Below are 12,094 nucleotides of genomic sequence, written 5' to 3'. Positions count from 1 at the left end.
GCCACGTGGCCCAGTCAGCGGCAGCTTCCCGGGGGTGGCCCAGGCCAACAGAGGCCGCACTGGCTGGCCAGTGGCTGCTCCCCAAGGTAGACTGGAATGGTGGAGGCTATGCTGCCGACCAGCAGCTGCTCCCCGGGGCTGGGACACATGCTGGCCCCTGTGTTCATTCAGGGGTATAACTGTCGCTTGCTGCCCACTATGATCATTCATGAGTATAACTGTCCCTGCTATCACACTCCTCTTTTTCCATTTGAGAAACAATCACATCCAGGCATATCCCATTGTCCTGGCACAACCAAATCCTGGCCTTGCTTTTAGTTATGATTAAAGGAAGCTGCATACCAAATTTGGTGGTCCTAGCTCTTACCATTTAGGAGGCGTTCTTGAATAAACAGACACACAGACAGGATGGACTGACACTGACATAGCTACACAAACTCTCTCAAATGTACAGCAGATATGTAAAAGAGCTGAATCATCCCCTTTAGATGCCCCTTCATGTGTAGCTTTGATCAGAAATGTAACAATATAAAATAGTTCCCAATGCATCTTTGAGTCATAGCTAGCTTTCTCCACTGTTTAAAACAAGTTTTTACTATTTTTATGCTTGCAAAGCCAATTCAGATACAGGAGAGCAAACGGGGGTCTATTCTGCCTCACACACAATAAAGAGAAGAATTCACTAAGCTCTAATCCTGATGGTAATATAAGAAACAAAAAAAACCCAGCTATATTTTCAAATGACGAATGGAATTTGAAGTTGGAAAAATCATATTTTAGCTTGCAACTTAAGCTATTTTGATTTGGTATCACTAGGAAAATAAATCTGAGATTCCACAATGTAATTTTTACAGCTATTATTATTATTATAACTATGATTTGCCAGTTTAAAGTACCAGTGCACCATTTCATCACTGTGCTTCATTAAACAGCATAAAAAATTCCTATATTAAATAAAAAACTCATTTTGTGATTCAAATATATATAAGTGCAAACCCAGTCACCCAAATGTATCATGTAAAACATATCATGCATAAGAAAAATACACTGCAAAAATATGAGTTATATAAAATAGTCTGAAAGAGAAACTTAGAAAAAACAAATGTGATATTCATCTTTCTCTGTACATTTTCTGCCTCTTCCATCTGCTGTATTCCTTTGCTATGTTTTCTTTAAACATTCTCATTCACTTACTGCCTTTGTTTGACTCTTCCAAAGGACTATGGAACATTAACAAAATAAGTAGCTGAGTATTTTGTCAATTCTGCATAATGATCAAAATTGAATTATTTTTCATGTTTAATTGAAGCTGTGTGGATTAAAACATGATAAGAATCATGCTTAGTTGCTTGTGAAAGGCAGACAGAAGGTGGGAATCTGTGCAAGCAGCAAAAGCAAAGAACCAAGTTATCTGGACTTTTGTGCTTTTTCGTAGTACTCACCATGGAACATGAATAATCTCCCACATGAGTCTCCTCTGGAAGAGGAAGCAGTAAAGGAGACAATTCCAAAGAAAAATTAAGGAACACAACAAAGTTAACACGATTTAAACATGCTCTATAAACGAGTCAAATCATGCTCTCTTTGCAATTATATAGATTTCTGTGTCCAATCATGAAAAAAATTTAGCATATAAAGAGATATATGATTTATATATTATAGTAGCATCTAGAGGCCTTGACCATGATCAGTTCAACTGTGAAAGGCACTGTACAAACATACAGTGAGAAACAGTTCTGAAATAATTAGAAATTAAATAGACAAGTCTGACTAAGGGTGAGAAAGGGATATAACATATAAGCAGAAGTTGGGGAGCAGAGGTGCACAAAGATTAAGTGACTTGCACCAGGTCACACAGCAGGTCTGTGCGAGAGCCAGAAATTATACCCAAGTCTTCAGTGCCAGCCCAGTGCCTTAATCTCCCTTTTTAAAGAAAGCACTAGAATCCAGTGACCCATGAACATTGAGGAAAACACTTACAACAGGTATCTTCAAAGGTCCACAAAGAATGATGGAGACACACACAAGATTGAGTCATGAAAAAAAATCAGAATGGCCATATTGAGTCAGACCAAAGGTCCATCTAGCCCAGTATCCGATCCTCCAACCGTGGCAATGCCAGGTACCCCAGAGGAATGAACAGAACAGAGAATCATCAATGATCCCTCCCCTTTCAGCCATTCCCAGCTTCTGACAATGGTGTCTAGGGACACCATTCCTACCCATCCTGGCTAATAGCCATTGATGGACCTAACCTCCATGAACTTACCTAGTTCTTTTTTGAACCCTGTTAAAGTCCTGGTCTTCAAAACATCCTCTGTTAGGTAGTTTCACAGGTTGACTGTGTGTTGTAAGAAGAAATACTGCCTGTTTGAGGTGCCGCGGGTGAGCGAGACATGACGTTAGTGCCTGCGCCCCACTCCAATTGCTCTTTATTATCTGCTGTTATCTCAATAAAAGAAGGGTTCTTCTTCATCCTATCTTTCTAATTGGTTAAAGGTTTTAAAGGGAGACTGTCTACTTGCGACTGATCAATCAGAGCAATTGCGCAATAGTGCAGCACACAATGGCGGACGGAGATTGCTACCAAAGATCTCTGGGCCGTGTGCACAGCGGCGCTGACACACCTAAGTGGAGCACCACAGGTACCCTTGAAGAAAACGCATATAATAAACCAAGGGATTAAATATGAAGTGGACACACTAAAATTATACATTTGGCAGAATTTTTAACTGTCAGATATTATTACGGTTGCCTGACACTTCCCATTATAAGATCCTGTTCTCAGTAACTTACAATATAGCCAGACTGTTTGGGCTGAAATTTCCCATACCCAGTTTCTGCCTCAAGCTCAAGTTTTTCAGTAATTTTCAGCCAAAAACATTCAACCATTTCTAAGAATAAGGTTAGGGGGAAATATATTGTATTAGCCATGTTTAAAAAATTCTTCAAACTTTTTTCTTTGAAAAGCTAGGTATTTCCTGCATGATTTGAGTCAGAGAGTTGGAATTTGGCAGTGGAAAGTGGCCTTTGAATCAGGGGTGTGCCTTTTGCCATCCTTGTGAAAACCCACCCAGATGTGGTTAGCCTTTGAAAAATTGCTGTTTGCACATGCTCATCAGAAACCTGATAAAGTTTAACAATTAAAAATCTCCAAAGATTCCACCCTCACTGAGCATGCTTTAGCATTTCATAGCTCATAGTGCTATTGAGCATCTCCACATGTACCATCTCCACAAAGCAAATGAACATGGCCCATCCCCTCACAGTTGCTATGTATGACTGGGCTGTGCACATGTGCCAGTCCCACAGAATCACGGAGCAGCATGTTCCACTCCTGGGCTTGAGGGACTCAGAGGGTATGTCTACACTACCCTGCAAGTTCGAACTAGCGGGGGTAATGTGGTCATCCGCAATTGCAAATGAAGCCCGGGATTTGAATTTCCCGAGCTTCATTTGCATGAAGCCGGCCGGCGCCATTTTTAAATGCCAGCTAGTTCGAACCCCGTGCCGCGCGGCTACACACGGCACGGAGTAGCTAGTTCGTATTAGGCTTCCTAAGCCGAACTAGCTGTACTCCTCATTCCACGAGGATTAGGAAGCCTAATCCGAACTAGCTACTCCGTGCCGTGTGTAGCCGCGCGGCATGGGGTTCGAACTAGCCGGCATTTAAAAATGGCGCCGGCCGGCTTCATGCAAATGAAGCCCGGGAAATTCAAATCCCGGGCTTCATTTGCAATTGCGGATGACTACATTACCCCTGCTAGTTCGAACTAGCGGGGTAGTGTAGACATACCCAGAAGGATTTTCCCTGTGATGGTTGCTCTGGATTGGGGAAGGGTAAGCACCAGAACTGATGAATCAAGTTGGTGTCAATATGATGCCACATGATGGAATTACTGAGGGGAGTTCAGTTTGTTATTTTTTAAATTTATTTATGTATTTATTTATTTAAATATTTTTTACCCCGCCTTTCTATTTAAAATATTCAAAGTGGCTTACCAAAAAAACCACAATACAAATATATATAAAAATTTAAAATATGGGATCCCAGAGGGACATAACCAGATGAAAACATATAAACTGTGTCTACACTGGCACCCTTTTCCGTAAAAGGGATGCTAATGAGACACTTTGGAGTTGCAAATTCCGCGGGGGATTTAAATATCCCCCGCGGCATTTGCATGAACATGGCTGCCGCTTTTTTCCAGCTCGGGGTTTCATGCAAATGCTGCAGGGGATATTTAAATCCCCCATGGAATTTGCAATTCCGAAGTGTCTCATTAGCATCCCTTTTACGGAAAAGGGTGCCAGTGTAGACACAGCCATAGAGAGGAGGAACACACACGTACAGACTCAACCATGAACAAAAGCACGAATAAAAAGCGTAGCTTTAGCCTGATGCCAAAACAACACTAGCGTTGGCACCATGCGAAATTTAAATTGAAAATTACTTACAAAAAATCTATGTAATAGAATATTATTAAGATTGCAATGTCAAGCACTCAGAAGCTAAGAAATGCCAGAATTAAAGTTGCCTGTGCAACCTTAATTTGATCCCCTTGTACCAAATGCATTATGAAACAATTTTTACTTGCATGATCAAGGATGACGGGTTGTGTAATAAAGCAAGCTGTTTTATGTAGCACATTGGCCTCTTTTGTGGCAGAAGCTGGGAAGTGTGTAGTGAAGGAGGCAGTGGATTGGAGGAAGAGAAAGGAGTTAAGATAGCTGAATGCTGCTTTGGAGAAATGGATCCCATCAATGCTGCCAACAGTTCTTGAGTGGTCCTAAATTTAAACCAAACTTTTCAGAAATGATCACTAATTGTGTGTTCTGCATTTCTTGAGACCCTGGAGCCTGGTATGCAGAAGTGTTGAGTTCTCACAACTGCAAACATCAAAAGGAGCTATATTTGATTATATACGGTCTCCCAGGGGAGCCGTGTTAGTCTAACTTTAACAATGAGTAGTCTTCTGGCACCTTAGAGACCAAAGCTATGTCTAGACTGCAGGCTTTTTTGGAAGACGTTTTCGGAAGAGAGCTTCAAAAAAAACCTTCTTCCGAAAGACAGCATCCACACACAAAAGCACGTTGAAAAAGCAATGTGCTTTTTCAAAAGAGAGCGTCCAGACTGGATGCTCTCTCGCATAAAAGGCCACCCGGAACGACTTCAGCCAGGGCTCTAGGTCACCAATAGCTTCCGAGTGCTGGTGCTGGAGCCTTGCAGAGACACACGCTTAAAGGGACCCCCGGACAGCCGGTTCTCTGTTTCTGCTGCACGCTTGCCTACCTCTTCAAGAGACAGCATACCTCTCGCAGAGCTTGTTGTGGTTGCTCTGCTTTTGTGGATGCCACAGCTTTTCTACCATGGAATCGGTGATACCCATAGGCATGCGATGTCCACACACAGCCATGATGCAGTTTTTGCAGCACTTTGTGCCAGCTGCCTTCCTCGTCCTGCATGAGCTCAACCCCGAGCTCATTCTGGGGATCCTCGCTCTGGATGCAGGAGCTACATTCTGGCAATCACAACCCACGGTGGAGAGGCGTTTTTGGAGGCTTGACACCAGTTCGGACTGGTGGGACCGGTTGGTCCTGGAGCAGTGGGATGACCAGCAGTGGCTCCAAAACTTCCAAATGTGGAAGGCTACCTTTTTGGAGCAGTAAGCCTGGCTTACCCCCACCTTCCAGAGACACTACACCCACCTGCAGCCTGCCATCCTCCTGGAAAAGTGAGTTGCGCTGTTGCCATCTGGAAGCTTGCCACCCCAGATAGCTACCAGTCAGTGGACAATCAGTTAGTTTGGCATGGGAAAGTCCACCGTAGGGGCCCTCCTCATCGAGGTAAGGCACTCTCGGGCTGCAGTCCCTGCATGGGGGAGAGGAAGTCCTGGAAAAGAGGGACCCTAGGGAAAGAGGGGTTGGAGGCTATGGGGGGGTGCAGTTGAGATTGGGGGCAGCCCTGTCCCTGGAGGGTTGTGCATTCCCACCCTCACACAGCCCTGCTGCTGGGGGGGCGGCCTCATAGGGGGTAGCTCCTGAGGTGTTTGGGGGAGGGGAGAAGAGAGGGGCGGATACTTCCCAAGAGTTCAGGCACTCCCTCTCTCATTCTCTGTTTTGTATGTTTGTCTCCTGCAGGTGGTGAGAGCCATCAACTTGATTCATCTGCCTGGGAGATCTGGACCTGATTGTGGTTGGATTTGCTGCCCTGGGGTTCCTGAACTGCAGTGGAGCAATTGATGGGACCCACATCCTGATCTGCGCACCTGAGCATCGAGCAGCCCAATACATTAATTAGAAGAGTTACTTCTCATTGGTGCTGTAGGCCCTGGTCAACCTCCATGGACAGTTCTTGAACATTTTTGTCGGGTGGTCAGGCAGGGCACATGACACCTGCATCATCAGGAACTCGAGCCTCTATGGCACATTCTTCCCCTGCCATGAACTTGCCGTTGGGGATGTGCAGATGCTACTGTGCATCATGGGGGATGCATCCTACCCCCTGATGCCATGGCTAATAAAGCCATACACAGGCCACCTGGACCCCAGCAGGGACCAATTTAATGCTCACCTCAGCTGAGCCCGAATACAAGTTGAGTGTGCCTTCAGCCACCTCAAGATGTGGTTCAGGTGCCTGCTGACCTGCCTGGACATGGGAGAGCACAACATCCCCGAGGTGGTAACAGCATGTTGTGTCCTCTGCAACATTGTGGAGAGGAAGGGGGAGGCTTTCCTCCTGGGGTGGGGGGAGGCAGATGCTAGCCACGAGGGGCAAACCTTCTAGCAGACGAGAACAGCTGTCATCCAACAGGCCCATCAGGCCAGGGTGTGCATCCGGGAGGCCCTGAAGGAGAGGTTCTCTTAAGAACCCCAGTAACTCTCCCTTAGCCCCACCCCCCAGTAGGGGCCTCTGGCTTGCTGCCCTATCCCTTCCCTGCCACAACCTCACCCTTTGCCCCTTCCCTAACCTCTCAATAAAAACACCTGTGTTGTTTCCAATCAAATGAAGTCTGTATTTATATTACAGTAAAATAAGGTGTGCAGGTGGAGGGGGGGCTCATAACTTAGAGTGGGAGGGAAGCTCAAAACCTGGAGGGGGGCTCAAAACCTGGAGTGGGAGGGAGCATCTAGATGCGCCACCTCGGGTGCAGGGACTTTGTCAGAATTGGGGTTGGGTGGGTCCAAGAACCATAGGGAGATGGGTAGGAGGGGGGGCTTCAGTGGGGTCAGGGGCGGCAGGGGAAGCAGGGGGACGGGACATGGGCATCACCTGGGGAGGGAGCAGAGGAATAGCAGGGGGGCAGGTGGAGGGGGAATGGGCATAGCAGGGGGAGCAGGAGGGTAGAAGCCAGGAGCAGCGACAGCAGGCAGGTGTGCCATCATACACAACATGCTGGCATACATGTTATCACACCGCTGCATGAGCTGGTCCCATGCATGGTTCTGCCACTCTGAGTCTTTGCCGACCTTCTGCACCAGGCTCTGCTGCATGTCGCGCAGGTTACTGACATGCTGGAACATGAGGTCTTCCTAGACCCTGGTGTGCTTTCGGGTCCCCCAGGCTCTGGCAGCTGACTGTGGTGATGTGACTCACCCCTCAGTCCTGCCTGGACCAGCAGTGAAGAACACAAAGAGGGAGAAGTGATCAGTCATCCCTGCAGACACTGTCCCTGAGGACATGCCCTCCTCTGTGAACAGAGACCAACAGTCCTTGGGGCAGAGGAGGGGGATGTCCCGGGAGCAAGGCCATGTGTGGCCTGAATAGCAGGCCCTGCCTCACAGGGGCCCCAAGATGCTCAGGGGTCTGTACTGACCGCTTCCAAACCTCCCCCTCCTCCAGCCCACAGAGAAGCAGGCAAGGGAAGTGTCTGGCCACAGTGGGATCCCCTCATGGGCAACAGAGGAGCTGGGAGCACCCTGGCCCTCCCTAGTGTCAGCACACACACCTGTGGCTCGCAGCACTGCCCGCAGGAGCAGGTGGTGCTTTGCAGATGTAGGCATGCCCGCATGATCTGTACTGAACTCCTTGGTGTGTCTGGGGTCATGCCTATGCCCTTGTGGCTAGCCTGCTTCCAGACATGGCAGGTACTGGGAAGGCCCACCCCCTCCGGGGCCGGACGTGTGTGGCATCCCCTGAGCCTGGCAGCAGAATCCCACCCATGCTCGGGGCTGCCTGCAGCATCCGTGTGCTGCACACTAATGCTGCATATGGTTGCACATGCGTGGACTGCAGCACAATGTCCAGCCCAAGCGACACTCACACCTCCCCCACCCTGTGTGTGTGACAAAGTAAGACCACTCACCTGAGGATCCCTCCCTGGTGTCCGACGAGGCCTGGAAAACATCCTGGCTGACCGGCACCGGCTCGAGGAACAGGGTCACAGTGTCCGTCTCCTCCTCCTCCTCCGCCTAGCTCTGGTCCTCCTGCTCCTCCTCTGCTGTGACCTCCGGACAGGCGACAATGGTGGTCTGGAGGCCGGAGTCCACCATGATGGGTGAGGAAGACATTTCCCCACCTCCCAGGATCTGGTGCAGCTCCTGGTAGTAGGGGCAGGTGTGGGGTCCTTCCCCTGAGCATGAGCTGTGCTCTCTGGCCCGGACATATCCCTTACAGAGCTCTTTCACCTTATTCCGGACCTGTTCCAAGGTCCAGGGTGGGTGTCCACGCTCCACCAGGGACTCAGCCATGCACTCAAATATTTCGGAATTGCAGCGCTTGGAGCAGAGATCCTGCAAGGTGTCCTCCTTGTCCCACAGCTCAAGGAGGGACAGGATCTCCACACTGGACCAAGAGGGTGTGCACCTCTTGGTCACCCTGGGTGGGTCCTGGGACCACTGAGCTGCTCTTTGAGGGCCAGGGGAGTCGCGGGGGGCTTGAGGCTCTGTCATGGTTGGCAAGGCCAGTGGCAGGGAGAGCTGCATGGAATGTCCACCAGAGCACCTGTGTTATTTTCTGGAGGCCTCTTCTTTCAAAAAAAACCCTCCTCCCCATCCAGACACACCTTTTTCCAAAAGAGCTCTTTTGGGAAAAGGATTCTTCCTTGCAGAAAGAGGATTACCAACTCCAGAAAAACCCCTGTTCTTTCGATTTACTTTCGGAAGAATGCGATTGCAGTGTGTATGGAACACAAGTTTTGTTGGAAAAACGGATGTTTTTCCAACAAAACTCTGTAGTGTAGACATATCATAACAAATATATATATATAGTATCATGAGCTTTCATGGGCAAAACCCACTTCTTCAAGTGAGCTTGAGTCATATATAAAGTATTCTGAAAAATCAGTTCCTATCATTTCAAAATTCGCATCCAAAATCAGTGCATACTTTTGACCTACATCTCTCCTCACTTCAGATTTCCACCTGTAATATTGGAATAATACCATCTCTTCACCTTACAGGAGTTTTGCTCCATCTGTAAAATAGGAATAATAGTATCCCTTGTCTTACATGGGTTGTCTGCAGACTCATTAACTGATGTTTGTGAAACACTTAGTCTGATGAGAAGCACCATAGAAAAACTAATGGTTAAATGAAATAATCTTAATTTAAGCATTAGAATATGGCATGAAGTAGATTAAGCATCAGGCTAAAGACAAAACAAAATATGGAATAGGTGCTCAATAACTGAGCACTGAACGAGGCAGTGATTGTGTGTAAAAATAGTATGTGATTGGATAATTATATACAGTAGCATGCATCTACAGAAGAAGTTGACAAGACTATCCTATCCTGATTCTGGCATATCCTAACTTTTTAAATGTGTGACTTTACAATCTTAATAATGTTATTTTAATGTAGGGTTTTATGTCTATGTAATGAATAACCCCAGATTGAGAACTATTAGTCATTTCTACAAACAATACACCATCAAAAGCAACTGTATTTGCTGTCACACTAATTTTAATTTAAATATTTTATGGAGACCAATTTAAAGCAAATATATTTATTGTATAAATAACTAGAAAGAAGGATCCATTGTGATAACATGCAGATAAGAATGTTACATTCATTTGAGACCAAACATCCAAATAATAAAAAAAGAAGAAAACTTCACAGCAGGATGGACACTTCCAGCATTAATGCAGCATTTTTACCTGCTGTGCAGAAGAGGAATCTGCATACATAAATTACCACTTGCTCTTATTTGTTTTCTCACCTTTTTATACAGCAGCAGCAGCCTCTGTGAGCACCTTTATCTTGAACTAACATGATGTTGAAAATGTGCTCACCATAAACAGTTGGGGGGAGGGAGGAGATGCAAAGTGATGTGTATATCTATCAAATATTCTTTTATCTCTAACATATCAAAAAGAGCTCTGATTACAACTCATCCATCCCTGGACCCTAATAAAAATAAATAATGTTATTAATAAAGACATCCAAACATAGGCAATAAGCACTACATTTCTCCTCTTTAAGGCTCAGTTAAATGTCTCCATATCTGCTGGCTCAGCAAAGCTCAGAGGGAGCGGCTCAAAGACTTCATGTTTATGGAGGTTAGCTCTCTATTTCTTATCTTCATGTTTTGTACCAATATGCATTCTTTTAAAGTTAGTACTGGGCTAAAAACAGTCCAGCATGGGAACTGCAGTATCTGTTTATTTTCACTGCTTTTCCTGTTAGATGGCTTAACTATTTACTTACAGATACTACTTATAAAAGAAAACCTGTTTTATCAGATATCAAGATTGTCTCTTGATAGTAAACACAAATCAAGAGAGACATTACTGAAAATATCATGAAGCAGAAGAGACAGGGGCGTTATCAGCCACAGAGTCCATGCAATGCTCTGTTTTGAGACAGATGCGACAGGTGATTAAATAAAAGATGCAGTGTGCAGCAGGGTTGGACAATAGGAGGAGGTTACTCCCTGGTAGGCTGCCACTGCTTTATTTTTCTGTTGAGGCCCAGGTAAATACAGCAGCAGCCCACCAGGGGCTAACCCTGGCAAACTGAGTGCAGCCCACAGACCCGTTATTGCCCACTGCCAGTCCACAGTGTAGATTCACTGTCCCCCTCAATTCCCTTTTTGTCATACAGGCAATATAATAGGAGCTGAAATCACCCACTTTTTCCCAGCATGTAGGCTTCTTTATATCTTGTTAAAATATATAAAGAAAGGGATAGGATAGGATAGGATAGGATAGGATAGGATAGGATAGGATAGGATAGGATAGGTATATCTTATCCAGTAGAGGGAGGCTGGTCCTTCCACACTCAGCCTTTGGAAAGAGGATTATGTGAGTATGGAATCATATTAGGTAACTAGATCTGTATGCTTACATAAGTACAATTTATACCACAATTTGGTTAATGTTATCATTAGAGGAAATCCTGCCAGTTCCTTGTGTCTGCCCAAGTATTTAAAAAATAACATAATTAAAGAGCATAGACTCGGAAGCAGGGACGAGGGTAGATAGTGGAGCACTCATGGGGACACATATCACAAAGGACCGTTGTTACTGCACAAGTTGAGTAACTTCCTCTTCTTCTTCAAGTGATGTCCCCGTGGGTGCTCCACTGTTGGTGACTTCATAGCAGTACTCAAGAACATAAGGAAGGTGAGACTCAGAGCCATGGTTTAATAGCTGTTGAAAGTACTGCTGGGGCTACTGAGGCATCATTAGTTAAATGGTGGGAGATAGCATAATGCTTCATAAAAGTATCATTGGAAGATGATGTGGCCACATGGCAGATGTCTCAGAGAGCCCTGGATGTTACCAGAAATGGCTTATTTCAGATGGCATAACACTTAGTGATACACGAAACTATGAGCCTAGAGATATGTTGAGATGAGAGTGGTTCAAGCTTCGAGCAGTCTGCTAGAGAAACTAACAAATGCTGAAATTTGTGGAAAAATCGAGTTCTGTCTATGTAAAGAGCCAGTGCTCTACACATGTCGAGGGAATGCAGAGCAGCCTTCCGACTAGATGCATGTGGTTTAGGATGGAAGGACGGCAGGGCGATTGGTTTGTTGACGTGAAAGTCAGAATAAAGGGTGAGGTCATAATACAACATTGTCCTTGTTAAAGGTAGTATATGGTGGTACTGCCATCAGGGCCACCAGCTCACCAACTCTACAGGCGGAAGT

General features: G+C 45.8%; 1 long non-coding RNA gene across 1 annotated transcript in view; it reads right to left on the bottom strand.

The window, feature by feature from the left end:
* LOC149523754 (uncharacterized) overlaps positions 1-12,094 on the bottom strand; it is a 63,588-nt gene that overhangs the window by 3,667 nt on the left and 47,827 nt on the right. The gene's annotated exons all lie outside the window — the stretch shown is intronic.

Source organism: Pelodiscus sinensis, chromosome 12, assembly GCF_052426305.1.
Source record: "Pelodiscus sinensis isolate ZL-2025 chromosome 12, ASM5242630v1, whole genome shotgun sequence".
In the NCBI taxonomy this organism is placed as follows: domain Eukaryota; kingdom Metazoa; phylum Chordata; order Testudines; family Trionychidae; genus Pelodiscus; species Pelodiscus sinensis.
Note: the sequence above shows the minus strand (reverse complement) of the source record. Positions and strands in the feature narration are given on the sequence as shown.